Source organism: Hetaerina americana, unplaced genomic scaffold (assembly GCF_022747635.1).
Source record: "Hetaerina americana unplaced genomic scaffold, ioHetAmer1.1.p SCAF_20, whole genome shotgun sequence".
In the NCBI taxonomy this organism is placed as follows: Eukaryota; Metazoa; Arthropoda; class Insecta; order Odonata; family Calopterygidae; genus Hetaerina; species Hetaerina americana.
Genome location: NW_027286764.1, coordinates 10,040,919 through 10,053,815, shown reverse-complemented (window position 1 = coordinate 10,053,815; position 12,897 = coordinate 10,040,919).

The following is a 12,897-nucleotide window of genomic DNA, read 5'->3' as shown; positions in this document are numbered from 1 at the left end:
CACATGCGGGGTAATGAGAAGCGCAATATTACTAAAAATAATGATGCAAACTCCTACTGCTTGAGATGACAAAACAAAAAAAAAGTAGAAAAATTAGAAACAGTGATATGTATTGCAGCTGAGTGGAATGAGGGAGGGTGTACTGGTTATGCTAAGTACCTGAGGAAAATGAACTTGTGAAGTGTGTGACGTTGTGCTTGGCGCAGCGTCACTTGCCCAGTTCGAATACGCGCGCCCCTCTCGCGAGCCGTAGAACGGCGGGGCGCTATTTGTGGGCGCCGACAATGTATGTAAGAAAAAAAGAGGAGCGGAGCGCGCCGCGCGCGTATAGGGAGGGGGTATGTGACGTTGTGCTTGGCGCAGCGTCACTTGCCCAGTTCGAATACGCGCGCCCCTCTCGCGAGCCGTAGAACGGCGGGGCGCTATCTGTTGGCGCCGACAACGTATGTAAGAAAAAGAGGAGCGGGGCGCGCCGCGCGCGGAGAGTGTCGGCCAACACGTGGTAAGGAGAGTTCGTTGTGGGATGCCCGAGAGAGAAGGTCGTGTGCTATCATCGTCGAGTCACCGACAGCCTGCGAACACCGGGGGTGTGCGTGCCAGCAACCGACCTCGCCGTGTGGGCCCCCCGCAGGCCCCGACCGGAACATCGGGAGCCAGCAGTCGACAGCGAGGCGGCCATCTTCGGCTGCAGCCGAGCGACCACCCAACATCGTGGCCAAGCAGGCGTCGGCACCGCGCGTCATGTTTGCTTGGGAGCGCCCACACCTTTTCTTGTGATAATAAATAGTTCTTGTGAAGTTTACTCGTCGTAGTCCATTTTTATGCGCCTCCTAGCGTCCCTCGTGATTTAAGCTGAAGAGCCGCTGCCCACCCCGGGGCACATAAAAGGTGAGCGAGCCCTCCCCTGGGACGAGGAGTGTCATGGGCCAGGTGACAGCCAGCGGCGTGACTCTGCGGCTAGCCATGCGGCTAGCCTGGCGCCCTCAAAACAAGTAGAGTCACGGCCTCCCTTGTCTCGCGGTATCGGGGAAAATTTATCTATAAATTAAATACCGCGTCACAAATGGCGCCCAACGTGGGGCAGCCTTTCTATTGTTGTGCGAGAAAAGTGACAATTATATTCCGAGAGTGCGCATGAGGCGCGAGTGTAAAATGGCGTCGCGTCGGCCTTGACGAGGCAACAATGGTGTGAAGGAGAGCGAGCGGAGTGATACCGGCATGGTGTGCAAAGCGTGTGTGTGAGCGGGAACGATGCGTGATTAACATCGCGCGAGCGCCAGTTATTACGTACAGCTCTTTCGCGAGCGGTATACAATTTTTCTATTTGATTTATAAATTAGTCCTTTTTTTCTTTCGCTATACATTTTCATGAAATTAAAAAATTTAAAATTCTTGGTGAGGGAAGCAGTAAATAAGAGATTATAATTTCTACTCAATCTTTTGTACTTGAATGTGGTTTGTGCGGTTGCTTTGAGTGGTTGCTTGGCGTTGAGGGTGGGATGAAAGCTGTGAACATTCCCGAGGCGACTTGTTTCCAGTTAAGTTGCGGAGGGACGATCGGTTTCTAAGATTAACTACTATTAATGGCGTGAGGGAAGCTCCGTGCGTGGCCACGTATCCCCAGAGTGGCAGAGGATCCTTTGAAAAGAGGAAGTGGAGTTTGTAATTTTTGAATTTTGAGGTTAGGTTATGCTTTTAATATAGAATTCTGATTTATTCTACCCTATTTGTTATAATAACTGTAGAATAGGGAGAAAGCTTTAGATTAGGATTAAATATTTGCAGTAAGCGTATTTTAGGTTAGGTAGGGCAAATCCTTTAATTATTCAATAGGTTAAGAATTTTCTTCTTCCTAATTTACAATGGAGGGTGACACTGGATTTTTGGCGAGATATCAGAGAGATATGAGGGCACTGCTACGGCATTCAGCGGTAAAGGCAGAATTTGAAATAATTAAGCAAATGAGTGAAGAAGAGGTGGAAAATGAGTTGTCAAGTAAAGGACACTCCTTGGTAGGGCCACTCTTAGTGCGCAAAGAGCGATTATTGCGGGCTAAGCTTCTTTTGGCACAACCACGGTTAGGGACACCATGGTCAAAGAATTGGACGAGGATGTGCAGCCTGACGATGTAACCCTCTCAGGAGCTTTATACGCCTTAAACTGGGACGAAGACCTAGATGCAGGGCGGAAAATGAAACGGGCATGCAGTAAGGGGCATAAAAAGAAGCACATCGAGACGGAGAAAGTTGCCGCAAGCGACGGAGAAATTAATGAGGAACTGAACCCCATTCGGACCATTACAGCAAACGCAGCGGGAGGCCCTCAGCCCAAACTGCCGCTGATGGACTCATATGATTTTCCGCCGCTGGGGGAAAGGAAAGAAGCGTCAGATTTGACCAGAGAAAAGGAAAAACTGCGCATTCTGCCTTCGGAAGCGAAATCAAATCAGAAAGAGATACCAGTACAGAGCGACCGCAACTCTGAGGAAATAAAGGAGTTGCGGAGTCAATTGCAACAGCAGAACGAGATGATCAACAACCTAACGGATGGAATTAGCCGAATTTTACAAAAATTGGGCAGTGAGAAGAACGATAAGGAAGTGAACTTGAGAAAGGGTTCCAAGAAAAAGTATTGGAGGGAAATAACATCCACTTCGTCATCTTCTTCAGAGTCGGAGGTAACGAGCGTGTCGTTATCTACTGACAGCAGTGATGACTCGGACGATGCATCAGGGGACGATGGACATAGACAGAGCATCAGCTATGAGTTAGGAAGGGCCATAACGAGACCTACGTGGTCTAGGCCTTCACAGGCGAGAGACCAGGGACCGGGCTTTGACGGAGCTTGTTATTCCTGCGGAGAGTCGGGACATAGGGTAAATGCGTGCCCGAGAGTACAGTGTTTCAGCTGTGGCGCAAGGGGGCATATCAGTGTCAATTGCCCCAGTCGACCTGGAAGGACACAAGAAAAGTGCCAACTTTGCGGCAAGGTCGGCTTATTGGCAATTAATTGCCCTAATTGCAAACACCTGTTTACTCGGCAGGAAAACGGACAATCGGGGAGTCGCCTAGCCCAAGCGGCTTCCCCGCAAACCAATCCGTCGAACATAAATCGGCTGAATTAGATTTAGATAATCATAGGAATAAGTCGATTAGGTTAGGAAATGGTGATTCGATTTTGGAAAAGCCGAGTTGGACAGCCAAATTCTGCGAACCAAATTCGATCAAGGGAGATGTAAATAGTGGAATAAAGGATTGTATAGAGAAAGGAAGGGAGATAAACTCAGATGGGCCAGATGAAACATCTGCTCCTGGGTCGAGTTGGACAGCCAACATCCGCCACCCATCTGAGGCGTTGGCAAAGATCAAGGATGAAGAAATCTACAGATCGAGGTGGACAGCCAACCTCTATCGATCTGGCCAATGCAATGGAGCTATCAGGAAAAGCTCTCCAGCTGAGCAGTCGAGACGGACGGCCGACCTCCACTGCAAAGCTGATATTTGCTGTCCAGCCGTTGATTTCGCCGAGCCGAGCGGGTCAGCCCGTCTCCGCCCATCAAATCAACCGCATATGGGGCAGAAGGCGCATTGGTCGACGGAGTCAGCTCCGCTCTGCCAATCCGTTTGGTCGGAAAAAAGCGAAAGGGTTAAGTCTTTGGTAGGATCGAACAGGCCAGCCTGTCTCCAGCCGCCAAAGCAAGCAGAGAGTGTGATATACCCTGTAACCATTGAGGACAAACCTGATAGGCTGTGTCCGGTTCAGGGAGGGGGAGTCGGCGTGGAGTCCACGCCTAGAGTGAGTTTAGCGAGTGTGACGGCAGGGCTAGTAATCAATAAGGAGAAGAGCGAGTTTTGTTGTACCAGGGCTGCATATCTTGGATATCTGTTAGACGCAGAGGGACTTAGACCAGATCCGGAAAAGATAGCTCCAGTCGTGAATTATCCAGCACCATCTAACCTCAAACAACTAAGACGATTTCTTGGTATGATTGGATGGTACGCTCGGTTCATAAAGGACGATTCGGAAATCAAGCTTCCATTGGTCAAGGTATTGCACAAAGGTCAAGAGTGGGAATGGACAGAGGAACAGCAGAAAGCGTTTGAGACATACAAAAGGGCCATTACAGAAGCCCCGGTCTTGGCAAGGCCGGACTTCTCTAAACCCTTCATCGTACAAACTGATGCGAGTAGTGAAGCAATTGGAGGTGTTCTTTCTCAAGTGAATGAGGACGGAGAACATCCAATCGTTTATGTCAGCCGAGTTCTCACATCAGCTGAGAAAAACTATACGACGACAGAGAGAGAGTTATTAGCTATTCTATGGGCCATAAAAAAACTAAGGCCTTATTTAGAGGGCTACAAGTTCCTCGTGATCACAGACCACTCCGCACTCCAATACCTGCGAAATCTCAAGGAACCTACGGGTAGGCTCGCGAGGTGGGCGCTGGAGTTGCAGCAGTGGGACTTCGAGGTGGTGCATCGTCGAAGTAAAATCCATGATTTGCCTGATGCACTATCTTGTATGTACGAGCAACTTTCTGGCGAAGAGAAGATCGCTGAAATTACGGAAGTAAAGGATGAGGACTACCAACGCAGAGTCGAGGAAGTCAGCAAATATCCGGAGAGATATAAAAATTGGAAGGTCGAAGCGGGCCACTTGTATCGTTACAAGTACGATGAGCTGCTCGATCCAATCGCTGATTGTGAAGAGGGCTGGAAACTCGTGCTTCCAAAAGAATGTCGAGAGCGGGTCATAAGGGATGACCATTGTGAACCTTCATCGGGCCACCTCGGAGTGGAAAAGACCTTCGATCGAGTCGTACGAGATTACTATTGGAGAGGGGCCTATCACGACATTCACAACTTTGTGAGGCAATGTCAGGACTGTCAACAGTTCAAAACGTCGCAGCAAGCGCCTCAGGGACTATTGGGTAAAAGAGCGGTAGAGAGACCATGGAGCGTCGTAGCAGCAGATCTCATGGAGTTTCCGCTTCGCAAAGCCAAGAACAAGTACTTAATAATCTTTCAGGACTTATTTTCAAGATGGGTGGAGCTAAAGTCGGTCAGAGCTGCTACGGGGGCCAACGTGGTTAAAGCACTTGAGGAGCTTGTCCTATTTCGCTGGGGAACGCCGGAGTATCTCGTGACAGATAATGGAAAAGAGTTTGATAACAAATGCGTAAGAGAAGCATTGGCAGAGTATGGAATAACGCATACAACAACGCCTCCATACCATGCTCAGGCAAACCCAGTGGAAAGATCCAATCGAACGCTGAAGACGGCCATCGCGATGTTTGTAGAAAAAGACCATAGAGACTGGGATCAGCATTTACACGAACTAAGGCATGCAGTCAACACCGCGAAGCAGGCCTCGACTAAGATCTCGCCAGCCTACTTGAACTTCGGAAGGCATCCACTGCCAGTGAAGAGTTTGCGGCGCGAGCTTGAGAAGGGGGAAGGCATAGAGAGCAGATTGGATCCACAAGCGTGGAAAAAGAGGGCCGATAGGTTAGGCTTATTACGAGATTTAGTAGCCGAGAATATAGAGAAAGCTCAGAAAAAACAGGCGCAAGCGTATAATAAGGGTAGAAGAAACATCGAATTTAATGTAGGAGACCTAGTAATGCGTAGGACCCACCATCTGTCCAGTGGGATTGATAGGTTTTCAGCCAAGCTAGCCCCTAAATTTGAAGGACCGATCGAGATACTAAAAAAACTGTCTCCAACAGTTTATATCGTAGAAACGCGTTCCAATAAGCAAAACGCGAAAGTAGATATTGGTGACTTGAAACGATATATAGCACCAAGATCCACTCGTCAAAGTGGTGAGTTCTCCGAGGGCCAAGCCCACGGAGCACACTCTCAAAAAAATTCCTTATGAATTTTGGTATTATGCAATAGGTCAGCATTGTGTGTTTGCCTCATGTTATCTTGTCTGTGTGTCAAAGTGAGCGATTTATTTTTCAATGATGTGAAAATCTCTGTCGGACATTATTGTTGTTATGGCACATAGCCCTTGAATTGTGGTGAATGAGAGTTTACAAACGAGGTGTGATGTGTTTGAGCGGAGGACGTACTGCCTTTTATAGAGTGAATTATCTGAGCGAGTGATGCTTTTGTTGAAATTTTGTGAAAAATTCCCTAGGAATGTATGAAAGATTCATGCCAAGAGTTTGTTCATACCAAATGTATTACTTGATGTTCATAGAGAATGTGGTTAAAATTAGAAAAAGTTGTGCTATCCATTTTCTATCCAATAGCTGACGACAGAATCTCAAAACTGAGTGAACTACTGGTAGAAATCTGTGAAATTGTTGTTATTATATTGTGTTCATAGGTTTAAGTTGCAGGCTCGTCTGTAAGCGGTCCACTCGGACGAGTGTCCGGCTTAGGGAGGGGGTATGTGACGTTGTGCTTGGCGCAGCGTCACTTGCCCAGTTCGAATACGCGCGCCCCTCTCGCGAGCCGTAGAACGGCGGGGCGCTATTTGTGGGCGCCGACAATGTATGTAAGAAAAAAAGAGGAGCGGAGCGCGCCGCGCGCGGAGAGTGCCGGCCAACACGTGGGAAGCAGAGTTCGTTGTGAGATGTCCGAGAGAGAAGGTCGTGTGCTATCATCGTCGAGTCACCGACAGCCTGCGAACACCGGGGGTGCGCGTGCCAGCAACCGACCTCGCCGTGTGGGCCCCCCGCAGGCCCCGACCGGAACATCGGGACCCAGCAGTCGACAGCGAGGCGGCCATCTTCGGCTGCCGCCGAGCGGCCACCCAACATCGTGGCCCAGCAGGCGTCGGCACCGCGCGTCATGTTTGCTTGGGAGCGCCCACACCTTTTCCTGTGATAATAAATAGTTCTTGTGAAGTTTACTCGTCGTAGTCCATTTTTATGCGCCTCCTAGCGTCCCTCGTGATTTAAGCTGAAGAGCCGCTGCCCACCCCGGGGCACATCAAAGGTGAGCGAGCCCTCCCCTGGGACGAGGAGTGTGATGGGCCAGGTGACAGCCAGCGGCGTGACTCTGCGGCTAGCCATGCGGCTAGCCTGGCGCCCTCAAAACAAGTAGAGTCACGGCCTCCCTTGTCTCGCGGTATCGGGGAAAATTTATCTATAAATTAAATACCGCGTCACAAGTGCTCTCCTTTTAGACTGAAAATTATCTAATGCTGCTATTCAGATTACATGCGGGAATCGCGAATTCATTTCCTGTACATGTTGTCTTGCATTTAGATAAGGCGAAAGGCTTTTACGGCTGCTGCTATGATAGAACTGAGTGTAACGGAAATACCGAAATGGAGTGTGTAGACTCCATTAAATGCTTAGGGGTTACCCTCACTCACGATCTCTCCTGAATGAAACACATTTGGGGAATATGTGGACAAGCTAACAAAAATAAGAATTTATCAGAAGAGTAATTCGTAAATGTGATGAAAATTTCAAAGAGAGATGTTATCTGTCGCTGGTTAGGCCTTATTTAGAATACGCTGCAAGTATATGGGATCCTCACGAAGTCGGATTGATTGCAGAATTGGATTGTGTGCAGCGAAGAGGAGATAGATTTGTAAAACGTTGTGATGACAAACTGAGTAGCGTATCCAAAATATTAGAGCAGCTAGACTGGGAATCATTTACGGAGCGTTGGTTTGATCAAAGATTATATCCCTTGCTTAAATCGGAAGGATGTCTCTTTAGCGATGATTTTGAAAATGTGTATTACCCCCATCGCACTACGGCAGGCGAGATCATGCCAATAGAATGAGGGAGATTAAATCGGTGGCGGCGGGGTAACGTCCTCGTCTGCCATTCCAAGGGTCGCGGGTTCGATTCCCGCCTGGGTGAGTTTCGCTCCATCTAGGGCTTGGGTGTTTGTAAATGTGACCATTGTTATCGTTGTTAATAGTTCGATGTAAAGGCCAAAATGTGCTGTTTTCGGACTTATACTGAATAAATAAATAAATAAATAAAGATGAAATATGTCATTTTTTCCACGAACGATAAGGGATCAGATTAACGTTGTCCGACTGAGGTAGGGGGAAAATATTCGGGTCAAAATACTATATGTCAGTCTGAATAGTGAGACCCCTTACCACACAGCCTAGCGCTGGCTTGCAAGGCACTAGAAATACATAAAAAATGTGGGTATTAAAGAAAGATAAAGATATATCCGCAGCTCCACGATGGGCTGTACTTGCGAATAATATTCTTCATTTCCTCGCGCTTTGACGATATTCTCGAAAAGAACGCATTGTTCCCTCTTGTACTGGGAGCGGTACGCATGGATTTCAAATAAAAATTATTATCGTCTGTCAATAGGACGTTGAATCATGATCACGGCATTGAAAAATTTATGGCAAGACAACATTTAGACTTGATTTGGTGAAGGGTGATATAGTCGACATAAGGAATCAAAATTATTACAATTTTCTTTAAAGCATTTATATTGTGAATAGGTGCAATGCGTTCAGTTATTTACTCAGAGTCGATCTTAACTTTTGATCCTTAAGATATAAATAGCCACCCTTTCGGGTTTACCCATTTGTGTAAACATAAGGAATCAAGAGTGAGATTTGTGTCTTTTAAATCAGTATTGTTGGCACGGGTAGATCTCGTACAGTCCCCACTCTTATCCCCTTCAAAAGCATTCTTTTAAACTGGAGTAAACTGGAAATGATATTTAATGTGAAATATATTCGAAAATCTTCACCACCCTTTTTTCAGCTCTGCAAGAAAATTTCACAGAAATTTCTTGTTAAAATTTTGCAATTTTCTTTTCAAATTGACTCAAAAAAAAATAGTAAAGGTGAAATGGCAAAACGAGTGTTACGAGCATGGTAATTTAAAGAAATTTCCATTCAAGTACGAAGAGATACTTACACAAAATACATAATATCAATACTCTAGATGGAACATTTACAATTACCATTGGACACCATAAGCGGGCATTCGTGAATATTATTACGTAATGTCATTTATCTCTCAGTAATGACATTTATTCAAATCTCATTAAAAAATTACTTTTGATCTACGCATGACAAGGTTCGGGCATACTGTTAAGAATTTAAATACCAGTTCTCCCATTAATTGCTTAAATATTGGTACCGGAGCGAGAAATCTATCTTTTAAATTCACCACAATGCGTGTATAGTCAATTGGAATGATTAGTTTCTTAGTGATCTCGGAAAACGCCCATTAAATCAGAATGTGTCCATAAGCAGCAAATAGGCCAAGATCAAATGAGGAGTGAAAGTCGGTTGGAGTACGAAAGTATATGGAAGAGGAAATAAATCTAAAGAATGGATTTGGTAATCTATCTTGGTAATCTAGCGCGCCAGGAGAAACCTTTTACTATCATTCTCTGCAGTATGGAAAATTTAAGTGGAGAACAAGCATATAGCACCGCAAGGACTATAGCTATCGATAGCTGTGGGACTCATTTCAATGTTCTTTCTCCTAATGGTCATTAAAAAATGATCAACCTATTAGGAATGAACGCCTTCTTATTCATAATCAATTGTAAAACCATGGTGATGACCATTGAGTTTATCTACGCGAAATTTGATTCTTGATACCTAGTGATTCCTTTTTTGTTTATTAATTTTCAACATGGTTTCTTAAGTGAATCATATGCAATCATGGAACATCATACATATATGCAAGGCAAGATAGGCTGTGAACCGAAGATATTACGAATAGGTCGATCCTAATATGGAACTAACTTGAGGTGCATTGACAATTGAGGTCAATTCAAATGAGAACCACATAATGGATCGCACTAACATATATTGTAAGTTCATAGGTATATGTATTTGCTATCCGCTAACTATAACGATCTGACCATAAAAGGTATGTTATAGCAAAAATCGTTATGCACTTATGAATAATTTGAAATATGGATAAATTGCTTTCCGGAAGAGTTTTCATCTACATTTACACAATACCCCGCAAGGCGCTCGGAGGGCGTGTGGCGGGGGGTGGTAGGTCACCACCGGTAAAATAGAATTAAACCACAAGTAAAACCGACAAATTCATTAAAATCTACACCCACAGAGGCGAAGGCGAAAACCTTTTTAACTTACACGCGTGCAAATATACATATAATATCAACTAACACACACATGAACCAACGAGTACACCTTATGTCAACACCACATTTAATCTTGTCCTGACTTGTTAATGGAATGTCTTTAATTTTCTTCTTTTATGTTTATGGTGACTTTGGTTTCTTATTATTAAGATTCCTGATTTTACGGGGAAAGAACGAGTATTTGTATTTATCTTCCTTATCTTAACTTTGTGGTCTGATCTACCTAATTAGTGTGGGGCCATAATAATTCCTTTAAGGTCATTGTTAAACTCGTTTGTTCTGAATCTTTCTAATAACCTCTGTCTCAATTGTTCCCTCCGCAACCCAAGTGGCTCAAAGCCTAATTCCCTTTAAAGGCTTATCGCAATCGTCTTCTTATTGTCACAATTTTACACGAATTTGGCGGATTTTCTCAGGACTTTATCAAATTCTTTTTGCTTAGCTTTCTCCCAAGGATCCCAAATACTTGCGGCATATATAATAAATGTGGCCTAACTAGAGCGAATTATTACCCGGCTTTTACTTTCTCATTGCATTTCCATAACACCCGTTTGATGAAGCCGAGTTTCTTTAAAGCGGATCCGCATGTTGCCCTGATATGTGCTCCCCATGAAAGGCGTGTTTTTAGAACTACCGCAAAAACAAACAATTTCAAAACGCTATGTCTCCGAATAGAATCGTCAATTAATGCCTCGGATAAATGTTGCTTATTATGGAAGAGCTCGCCCCGAAACTGAATCCTATGTTGCGTGAAAGTCAAATAGTGCACGGTGACCAACTCTTTTCCCTGCGAGCCATGCAGGAAGTTCCCACGTCCAAAAAGTCACTCCGCTGGGATATTTTTTGCCTAAGTACTCCCGAGGCGTCCTCCGGGATCTGAATTGAGAATCTTACGCTGGGCATCCTAACCAATCCCACGCAGCTAAAACTAATGAGCTGGTTTCCCCTCTCCGACTTCCTGGAAGAAAGCACCTCTCTAATCGATCGTGAGGTGATAACCTCAATTGAATCTCTCTCACATATTTACCATCCCAGGCCTTTCTCATAGATCATGAATCCCCACTGGGCGATTCCCAGTCACAGACGGGCGGGAACCGCTTTGATATATGACTCGCGCGGAGTATGCCCGCGAAGAGGCGTTTCGCAAAAGGGTCAATGTTGCACAATGTTGTGGGGCGATCGTCGGGTGGGGAAACGAGACTCGGGGCGCGAAAGAGAGCGGGTGGGAGAGCGAGGGGAGTGTGAAGCGGATGGCGCCTCCGGTGGCGCCTCGCCCAATATGCGGGAGCGGGAAGCCACTTTCCCCCAACACCTCCCATCCCCCCCTCTCCCTCTCTCTCTCTCTATCTCGCCCGCTCAGACTCAATCATCGGAAGCGATTGAAAGGGAAGATGCTGTCTTTAATCACAACCAATCCGAATTCATTTTCTGTGCATATACTCTTTCATTTGGGCAATGTAAAGAGCTGTTACCGAAGGACACGAAAATTGCCAGAATTAAACGACGCATGCGGGACCAAAAGAATGATATTAATACGTTCGTATATCCACAATTAGTTTCACTTTTGACTAATGTTCTGCCCCTTATATCTCCTCGCACGTTTACGACAAATAAAAAAATAATAAAAAGGAGAAAAGAGATAAAGAAAAACAAGAATATTATAATAAAAAATATTAAAACGAATAATAAAAATATAAATGTTATAAACGATTTTTTAAAACTAAAAAATATTGAATGTCGGCATTCAAAACTCATTCCATCTTAATATTAAATGCCATAATACTCCACATTGAAAGTCTCTCTCTAAAAAAAATGTCCTTAAATATCCAATGAACTTGCTTCCAAAGGAAACGTGTTCCGGTGGAATAGCAATTGGAATACTGAACATATCTAGTTCTGGTCTTATTAAAAGGTCATGTTGTTCACTCTGGCACTAGAAGCGGTACGCATGGATTTCAAATAACCATTAATATTGTCTGTCCGATCTACTACCTTGGTCAGAATTCATCATAAATAAATAGAAACGTATTGCGAAGAGGTTTGTATGAGTATATAAATATATACAGGTTTAAACTTGAAAAAGTGGGTAGAGATGAATGCTTAAAAAAGAGCAATTCACTCCCGAACGCCTACTGCATCAGGAAAACCGAAATGGAATGCGTAGATTCAATAAAATACCTACGCATTATCCTCATTCGCGACCTTTATGCTGGCAGGAGAGATCACATGAGTCAAATTAGAGAGATTAAGTCCAGAGAAGACAGATTTTATGTGTCATTTTTCCAACGAACGATAAGAGATCTGAATAAAGTTGCCCGACCGTGGCAGGGATAAAAATATACCGGTCAAAATTAGGTTTGTGTGTACCCCCTGCCACACACCATAGCGGTGGCTGGCAGGGTGCTAAAAAATACAAAACACAAACAGGTTTCTTCCTCATATTCCAAATTTGGTCTAACTAAAGATTATAAAAAGTTTTCTCCAATGCATTCTTTACATTTTCCCCCGAACTGGTAAATGGAACCCAGATTCTTCTATTCTGACACGCAGAGCCGTTGACGTAAACCACATGGTTTTTCTTCAAGGTTTGACTACACGGTAAATTACAGCTATTTGACCTCTGGTGAAATACTATATGTGACCAGATGCCATCTATTTTATATTTCAAGTGTACTTATCATTAATTCCAAAACTTGAGTGCTGCACATTTTATTGTATTTAATTCCAACCTTAATTTTTTACACCGCTCCCTAAGTCTGGTCTTACTCGCTCCAGAGTAACAAGCAATTGTCCGAGCTCTCATTGTTTTTAAACCACTGTC